A 10605-nucleotide genomic window follows, 5' to 3' on the forward strand; every position below is an offset into this window, starting at 1 on the left:
TACGCATGTAGAATTTAAATATATATGCATATTTATATATTTGAAGTCTACGTGTATATTTATATAATTATTTATGTAATTTTGTATATGGACATATGAATAGTTCGTATTCTTTTTATTTATTTATATATACAAAGATATATATATACAATTTCATTCTAAGTGTATTTTGATATAAATATATATATATTAATATCAAAATACAGTTAGAATAAAATTTCGTATAGATATATAATTTTTTAAAAAATTTTATTATTATTTTTACGTTTAATTTAATTTACTTATTATTTGTATTTTATAATATATATATACAATATATATAGTTATTATATATTATATATATATATACACGTGTGTAATTTAATTATAAGTGTATTTTTATATTACTATATGTACATATTAATATAAAAAATACACTTAGCATGACATTATATATATGATATATAGACATATATTATATAGGTATAATATATGTCTATATATCATATATATATATATATATATATATATATATATATATATATATATACACACATATATAATAATTATTTTTTTTATTCACTGTAACTTAATTTTTTTTTATGATTTTACAGCAGCAGGGAGACTGCCTGTCAGCACAGACAGTCCCCCTGCAGGCAGATACATGGACACCTATTGTGACCATGTGGTCGCCCTGTTGAGCGATCACATGGCCACAGGGGTCCTAATCCGCCATGGGGAGACTGTCTGGGCTGCAGGCAGTCTCCCCACAACGGGAGCACCGCCGATCGCTGCCGGGGGAACGACGGCGATCGGGTAAGTACATCTTAAATTTAGGACGGTTCAGGACCGTCGTCGGTCGGCAATGGAAAAATGCCGATGACGGTCCTAAACCGTCCTAAGTCCTTAAGGGGTTAAGTGTTCCCTTTATTTTTTGAGCAGTGTATGTATATACACACACACACACACACACACACACACACATACATATATACATATATATATACACATACATATATATACACATACAGAGAACATGGTTGTTGTTCAATAATAAAATTAATCCTCAAAAATACAACTTGCCTAATAATTCTGCACTCCCTGTACACACACATATATATATATATATACACATACATACATACATACATACATACATACACATACACACAGAAAAACCTTTTGTGGAACAGTGCAAAAATACATACCGTATATACTCAAGTATAAGCCAAGTTTTTCAGCACATTTTTTGTGCTGAAAAACCCCAACTCGGCTTATACTCGAGTCAGTGTGTGTATTATGTCAATTTACATTGCCATAATACAGACAGGGGGCTGTGGGGGCTGCAGAGCTCTTACCTCTCCTGCAGCTCCTGTCAGCTACCTCCTCCTCCGCGACGGTCCGGTCAGCACCTCGGTCAGCTCCCAGTGTAAGTCTCGTGAGAGCCGCGGGGTCCTAGTGCGGCCGCGAGACTTACACTGGGAGCTGACAGAGGTGCTGAACGGACCGGCGAGGAGGAGGAGGGAGCTGACAGGAGAGGTAAATAAGAGCTCCCTGCCAGCCCCACTCCTACACAGTGCCCATCCACTGGACCACCAGGGAGTGAGAGCCCCCCTCCCTGCCCTGTATCAAGCAGGGAGGGGGGGACTAAAAAAAAATAAAATTAAATAATAAAATATTAAAAATAATAAAATAAAAAATAAATAAATAATATAACATTTTTTAAAAATAATAATTACAAAAATAAAAATGCCCACCCCCCACCAAGGCACTGCACCACATACACAAACACACACTGCATACATTATATACACACACTGTAAATAAATATTCAATTAATGTAATTTTTTTAGGATCTAATTTTATTTAGAAATTTACCAGTAGCTGCTGCATTTCCCACCCTAGTCTTATACTCGAGTCAATATGTTTTCCCAGTTTTTTGGGGTAAAATTAGGGGCCTCGGCTTATATTCGGGTCGGCTTAAACTGGAGTATATACGGTAATATAAAAACATATTGTGACGGTAGTAATGAGTATCACCGTCCTTTTTCCCAATAGCAGAATAACGCCAATAATCCACAGGGTAAAATAACGCTGGTATCACCAAATAATCCACACATGAGCCAAAGCTTAATGCTGGAACTGATTTACTGGAAGCAACAGGCATTCAATTTACACAGTACAAGCTCCTCCTCTGGGCCAGGCTAGATAATGGAGTTTCACCAACATACTAAACTCAATTACCTGCTGGCCAGAAACATTAACAATTTTCAAAATTTTTGGAAATATACTTTCTACATGACATGAATATAAAAACATCCCTGGGGGGGCGGAGCCGAACTAGCTAGCAGACCAGTCGCACATTTCCTGAGCTCCTGCAGTGGGAGCCCAAAACCTGCGAATATCACAAATCTACTTGATGGAAACTACCTACAACTGTGTTCGACACACAGAGGAAGCTCCTACTGACCTGCCGATACCATCCATAACGCTGAACTCGACTGGAAACCGCAGTGGAGATATGAGGCCTAGCGGAGGCACGGGGGACGGACGGCCGCCTTCCCGCCTGTTGCCAACCGCACCAAGCATACAGAACACACTCACCCCCCCCCCACTATGGACCGATGGTGGAGATCATCTCGGTCCCCACCGGACAGGGTGCTCTGATCTCCACACGATAGACACAGCGAACTCCCTACACAAAATGGAGACAGACACCCACAAGATGGTGGATCACCCTGACACGAGAGTGTCAGTTATGCGATGGCACCAAACTAACATAGCAGTAACAAAAGACTGCACAAGAGACTCTATAACTAAAATCTTTGACAACTTCTGGGCAAAATTGGAAGCATGCATGCAGCCTGAAATCCTGCGCCGACAAACCCCTGTAAAGGTCGGAGCCAAAGGCGGGCAGAGGACTGGGGACACTTACCAGGGCAACTCCTCAACCCGCATCCCAGCGTCCTACAACAAAGGCCCTCCCGGGCTGAGAGCAACACTGGGTATAACCCGACGATGCAGGCCACACTGGCAGAGAGCAGCACAGCGACCACGTAAGCGACTACACAAATCTTACCGCACCACCCCTCAAGGGGCCACCCTGGACCACGCAGGCTCCCAGGCTCGTGGACCACAAGCACCGGCTCTCCTACAACTCTGGGGCACAGGAAGATTCCCACCACCACGACCGACGACGCTCCGCACCACCACGACCGAAACCGGGCGTGAGACCCAAGCCTGGCAGGTGCCCACATGCCAGCGGTCGCTGGATTAGCAGCAACAGCAAAGCAATCACGGCACACAATGAGGAAGGGAACCCTCTGGCACGCAGCAACGGCACGGTTGCAACAAGCCCGCAGTTGGGGAGGGCAACCGGTTGACCCATGGTCGACCATCAAGCTACGAAAGGTACAGAGCGAACGCAACCAGCCCCAACAAGGCATCGGCTGAACCTACCGGGACAGTAATTTCTTGAAAGGCTAAGTGCCCAATATTACCTGTTTTCTGTTTCTATGCCTTCTCAATCAAACTCCCATATCTGACTGCTGGCAGCTTTTACCTATTTTCAATTTTTCTAATGTGCTAGCGCAGGGGACTATAGCCAGCCGTTGACACGCTCAGAATACCCATGCCTAGACCAACTCGTATTTAAGCAAGTTGGAAACCATGTTTATTCTGTTTATTTCAGCTTGAAAAAGACCTTTACGGTCGAAACGTTGCGTTGCAATTTGTTGCAATAAAACTGCCTGTGGCTTGAATTCGGAGTGCCTGTGATTCTTTCTTCTTGGGAGATAATGGAGTTGATACTCTGTAAACTTATGATCTCCTGGATACAGAGATTGCAACACAGAAATACCCCCAGAACATTAAGGTATCACCATCTGTCATACATCATATCAGAGCGCCTATTCTGAGAAAATAGCTCTCGGATCCATGATGAATTGTCCAAACGCCACACGGGAACTGAGCGCGGAGGTAGGAGCTTAGTGGATCACAGTCTTTTAAGGAGTGAGTTCCTCACATAGTCCACAAAAAGGTACCACTCACCACCTTCTAGTAACCCAAGATCAGAAGTGCACGTAAATATATGATAAAATCAGTAACGAATGTTCCTTTACTGGTATATATATTGTTTTAGGTTTGAATAAGTTTGTTTGGCTTTGCGGTGCCCGCTGGGACAAAGACCAGCTCTTTTCCCGCGTGCAGGCTTTTCTGTGCATGGGAGACAAAGGGACGGACCATTTTTCCCACGCCTGGACTCCCAGGCACAGAGGCTCCTGGGAAGAAGACCCCTGGCAGCTAGTGTGGGAAACCCTTTGGTTCCAGTGGCAGGCTTTTGGGACAAAGGGAACAGAGTCCCTTCCCGCACTAGGATACCGGGGAGGGGGTGGATCCGGGGCATGTGTCCTTATAGGTTTGTGTGGTCAGCCCCTTGCATGGGTCTATGCATAAAAGCGGTGTGTGGCCAATAAAGTGTTGTAACTCCCCGACTGTGTGTCGTCCAGTTACTGGGGAGGGGGATGGGTCTCTTTATATCCTAAAAATGGTTCTTGTACAGCTGAAGGAAGGGAAATAAAGATGATCGGTCAGGTTACTAAATGGTCCACTAAAACTGGTGGCAAGCGGCATGATCGCACTTCCCAGCCGAATGTAGCCAGCGTTCATGAACCGAACCGGCTCATGTGCTATACAACCTTAAAGAGACTGACACTACAAGAGTTGGTAGTAGTCAGAGGGCAATCGGCTGGAAATCTCACCAACGCGGAGCTGATTGTTGCCCTCATGAAGGACGATCGCTGAAGCAGTGAGGCAGCTGTGCCACAGCCAGAGAGTGAAAGGGAGGCCTTGCGCAAAGAAGTGGCTTGGCACCTGAAGTTCTACAAAGAAACTCCCTCGCTGGAAACCATGACAGATTTTCTCCGAGGCTCAAGCCTTTGTCCTGGCTCCAAAGACCAGCAGCGGTCCCGCCCCATCCGATATCAGATGTTTTTAGATAGAAACGATCCTGTTGGTTACCCATATTCTGTAGAAAGGAGACTTCATGGTCATACATGATCTCAAGGACGCCTATTTGCATGTTAGCATGGCTTTCACCAGCATGGAGTTTCAGAAATAAATATACCTCAATCAATTTAAGGCCCTGCCCTTTTGTTTAACTTTGGCTCCAATCACAAAAATTCTTAAGCCAATCACGGCAGCCTTAAAGGAACACTATAGTGCCAGGAAAACAAACTGGTTCCTGGCACTATAGGGTTTTTAGGTGTCACCCCCTCCCTTCAGCCACAAGCTCCCTTGGTGCGGGTGACCTCTCCTTCCAATACAGACGTCAGCTCCCGAGTGAAGTAGAATGCGCATGCACAGCCAGGTTCCTCTACACCTTGTTCCAAATTATGCAAATTATATTTCTCATTTATCTAAATAATTGATGTAAGTAACAGTCAGCATAATTTTCATGTTATCAACTATTAAGAGTACAATTCAAATTTTATTGAACAAACCTCCCAATAACAGTATTTTTTTTTTTAAAACAAAAAAACTTAATGCACTGTTCCAAATTATTACGCACAGTAAGTTTCAAAACACTTTATAGGTTGTAAAGAACTGAAAATTGTCATTGGTTGTGTTTTCAGCATATTTACTGAAATCAAAATCTATTTCAATCAAACTTATAACAACATTTTAACTTTTTAAACATTTTAACAGGTCACGTTACATTTTAACATAGGACCCCTTATTTGATAGCAGCTTCACAAGTCTTGCATCCATTGAACTTGTGAGTTTTTGGACAGTTTCTGCTTGAATTTGTGTGCAGGATGTCAGAATAGCCTGCCAGAGCTACTGTTTGGATGTAAACTGCCTCCCACCCTCATAGATCTTTTGCTTGAGGATGCTCCAAAAAGTTCTCAATAGGATTGAGGTCAGGGGAGGATGGAGGCCACACCATGACTTTCTCTCCTTTTATCCCCATAGCAGCCATTGATGCAGAGGTATCCTTTGCAGCATGAGATGGTGCATTGTAATGCATGAAGAAGAAAAGCATAGTTCTTCCTTCTGTACCAGGGAAGAAAGTGGTCAGTCAGAAACTCCACATACTTTGCAGAGGTCATCTTTACACCTTTGGGGACCCTAAAGGGGCCGACCAGCTCTCTTCTCAAGATTCTGGCCCAAAACAGGACTCCACCACCGTCTTGCTTACGTCGCAGCCTTGTTGGAACAGGGTGGCCGTCCACCAACCATCCAGGGTTGCACTGCCTTCATTAGTGAACAGGACTGTTTGAAAATTAGTCTTGTATTTTTCTGCCTAATGCAGCAGTTTCTGCTTGTGAGCATTGGTTAGTGGTGGCTGAATAGAAGGTTTATGCACAGTTGCAAGACTCTGGAGGACTCTACACCTTGATGTCCGTGGGACTCCAGAGGCACCAGCAGCTCCAAATATCTGTTTGCTGCTATGTAATGATATTTTAGCAGCTGCTCTCTTGATCCGATGCATGGATCTGGCAGAAATCTTCCTCAATGTGCCTTTATATGCACAAACCAATCTGTGCACTGAATCAGCCACAAATCTCTTATTAGTGCGATGAACACGCTTACATTTTCGTGAAATTTCTAATATTTTCATACCTCGTCCAAGGCATTGAACTATTTTACTCTTTTCGGCAGCAGAGATCCTTTTTCTTCCCCATATTGCATGAAAATTGTGCTCTGCTTTATAATGTGGAACACCCTCCTTTAGTAGTTTTTCCTTAAATTGGGCTCACCTGGCAATCTAATTTTCACAGGTGTTCGAGATTGTTTTCAGTGATCAAAAGAGCCCTGAGATACAATGCCATCCATGAGTTAAACTGAAAAACAAAATATTTCATCTTTGTGACACTTAACCCCTTAAGGACTGGACTGTTTTTGCGATGTTGTACATTTGCGACCAGGCCTCTTTTTACACTTTTGTGGTGTTTGTGTTTAGCTGTAATTTTCCGCTCTCTCATTTACTGTTCCTATACAAATTATATGTTGTTTTTTTCAGGACAAAAAAGGCTTTCTTTACATACCATTATTTATATAATCTCATGTAATTTAATTTAAAAAAAAAAAAAAAAAATGAAAAAAAAAAACATGTTTTTTTACTTTTACTTGAAAAATCTTTTACTCATCTACAAAAGCGAATAAAAAAAACTGCTAAATAGATTCGAAATTTTGTCCTGAGTTTTAAAATAGCCAGTGTTTACATGCTTTTTTGCAAGTTATAGGGCTATAGGTACAAGTAGGATATTGTGGTTTCAAAACATACATTTTTTCAAATTTATCAATAGTGACATTGTAACACTATTATCTGTCAAAATTCTCTGAATAACACCCCACATGTACATTTTTTTTTAAAGTAGACAACCCAGGGAATTCAATATTGGGTATGTCCAGTCTTTTTTAGTAGCCACCTAGTTGCAAACACTGGCCAAAGTTCGCATTCATATTTGTTTGTGTGTGAAAAAGTAAAACAACTAAATTGAACGCTAATTTTGGCCAGTGGTTGTGACTAAGTGGTTACTAAAAAAAAGACTGGACATACCCCATTTGCAATACCTTGGGTTGTCTTCTTTTGCAAATGGTATGCCATCATGGGGGTAATTCTCATTCCTGGGCTACCATACGCTCTCAAAGGCAACATAACCAATCTGGCCATTTTCAATGTAAAAATATTTGACCCATTTATTTGACCCTGTAACTTTCAAAAACGCTATAAAATCTGTACATGGGGGTACTGTTAAACTCGGGAGACTTTGCTGAACACAAATATTAGTGCTTCAAAACAGGAAAACGTATCACAACAATTATATCATCAGTAAAAGTGCTGTTTGTGTGTGAAAAATTTGAAAAAAGTAACTTTCACTGACAATATCATCGCTGTGATAGGTTTTACTGTTTGGAATCACTAATATTTGTGTTCAGCAAAGTCTCCCGAGTAAAACGGTACCCCCCATGTACAGCTTTTAGGTGTCTTAGAAAGTTACAGGGTAAAATACAGTGCTAGCAAATTAAATTCTCTGCAATTTCGGCCTGGGTTGGCAGGCAGGTCCCTCAAATTGCAATTAATAAAATTATTTAATTATGTAAAAATATTACATAAATACGCACGTAGAATTTAAATATATATGCACATTTATATATTTGAAGTCTACGTGTATATTTATATAATTATTCATGTAATTTTGTATATAAACAAATTTAGATTCCGTATTATTTTTATATATATATATATATATATATATATATATATATATATATATATATATATATATATACACATACACATACACACACACACACACAATTTCATTCTAAGTGTATTTTGATATAAATGTATATATTTTAATATCAAAAGACAGTTAGAATAAAATTTCATATAGATATAATTTTTTATTTGTAATTTTTTTATTTAATGTAATTATTATTTGTATTTTATAATATATATACAATATATAGTTATATATATATATATATATATATACACACACACACGTGTGTAATTTAATTATAAGTGTATTTTTATATTAATATATGTACATATTAATATAAAAATACACATATTATATAGATATAATGTATATATACATACATACATACATACATACATACATACACACACACACATATATATATATATACACACACACACATATATTTTTTTATTATTAACATTAACTTTATTTTTTCTTTGATTTTACACTAGCAGGGAGACTGCCTGTCAGCACAGACAGTCCCCCTGCAGGCAGACACATGGACACATATTGTGACCATGTGATCACATGGCCCCAGGGGTCCTAATTCGCCATGGGGAGACTGTCTGGGCTGCAAGCAGCCTCCCCACACCGGGAGCACCGCCGATCGCCGCCAGGGGAACGACGGCGATCGGGTAAGTACATCTTAAAGTTAGGACGGTTCAGGACCGTCATTGGTCGGCAACGCAAAAATGCCGATGACGGTCCTGAACCGTCCTCAGTCCTTAAGGGGTTAAACAGAATTTGCATAATAATTTGGAACAGGATGTAGTGGCTGTCAGGGAGACAGAGACAGCCACTAGAGGCTGGATTAGCCCTCAATGTAAACCTAGCAGTTTCTCTGATCTTCCCCTCCACCCACTTTCTTTTTTGGTTTCTAGCACCTTGCCATATCCCACTTGTGTACCGTCAACATATTTCAGGAGAAACAGGTTTTTATTGTAAATTATTTTTCTTTAATCTGCTGGCATTACAATATGTCTGTTGATTAATAATCTTATATTTTGGCATTTAGTTGGGGCCCATATTTTTCTTCTTTATAAACAGTAACAGTATGACTGGGAGAGGAAGCTGTTTTCCTGTTGCGTAGAAGGAGCCTTTTGTGAACTCTGGTGTTCACTGCTATTTTCCCTTCTCCCTTCGGAGAAGTAGATCTTCTCTCAGGCAACTTCATTTATTGCCCTTAAAAAGTAAACTATAGTGCTATATTTTCCTGGCACCAGAGCTCCCAATAGTGCCCTTCTCACTCCCGTGGTGAAGAAGGGATTAAAAACCCTTGTATGATTTACCCACATCCAGCTCCGACTCGGTCTCCCGCTGTCAACCGGCAGGGGGAGACCTAATGTGCGTGCACAACAATGGCCATGCTCGCATTAGGAATTCCCCCATATGAGAGCATTATACAATTCTTTCATATGGGGTTTCGGGTGACTCAGGCGCCACAACAGCGTATTTCAAGAGTAACATACATTAGGCAGTGGCATGAGAATTCGCACATTTTTATAGTTTAAACAAGCTTAATTAAACAATTATACTTTCAGCGTAATAGTGAGTAAATCAAGTGAGCAAAACCGATGCTTAACAGGTTTAGATTAGCTATGTTAGTGTCGGTGTGATGTGAGTAACTTTGAAGTTTGCCTCGCCATAATGGCCGTATGCAACCACATATGCTAGTGAGAGTTATCTATTCTATATGTTATATGTTGGGCAGCGTTTAACACAGGCTGTTCAGAATATATAAGTAGGCAACTGTGAACACAGGCAATTTTGCCACGGGGCTGCGTAAGTGGCTGGGACGTTTAAGCCTGTGGGTTATCAGTAGAGCTAGGGCTTTTCTTAATATTTGCATATTAGGCAAATTTCTTAATATTTTGCATATTTCTTAATATTTGCATATTAGGCAAATTTGGAGCTTGCATTGCGCTGTAATCTGGGGCACAGTACAGAGGCATATAACATTTGCATCTAATATGTGCATACAACATTTGCCTGGAATTATGGGCTCGCTCAACATTACTAGTACGTTTCTAATAGTTGTGAGTTGCTAGCAAGAGATATAGGTTACACATGTTAAACAGGTAAGCAGGTTAAACATAGCGCAAGATATTCAGTGTAAGAAAGTGATTATATGGCATACTGGACCCGTGCACTTTCCAGAATAGCATTCATGAGGCACAGACTATCTAGTGTGGTAGTTTTCTGAGGTGAACAGCATAAGCCTCTGAGTCCCGGCTAGCATGAATCAGAGTTCTCGTAGCCTGAATGCCATGGTAGATGGGTGTACTCATATACTGCAGTGGTATAGCCACCAGCAAGAGGCACACAATAGATGGAGGCATGGAATAAGGGTTTG

Source organism: Pelobates fuscus, chromosome 12 (assembly GCF_036172605.1).
Source record: "Pelobates fuscus isolate aPelFus1 chromosome 12, aPelFus1.pri, whole genome shotgun sequence".
NCBI lineage: Eukaryota > Metazoa > Chordata > Amphibia > Anura > Pelobatidae > Pelobates > Pelobates fuscus.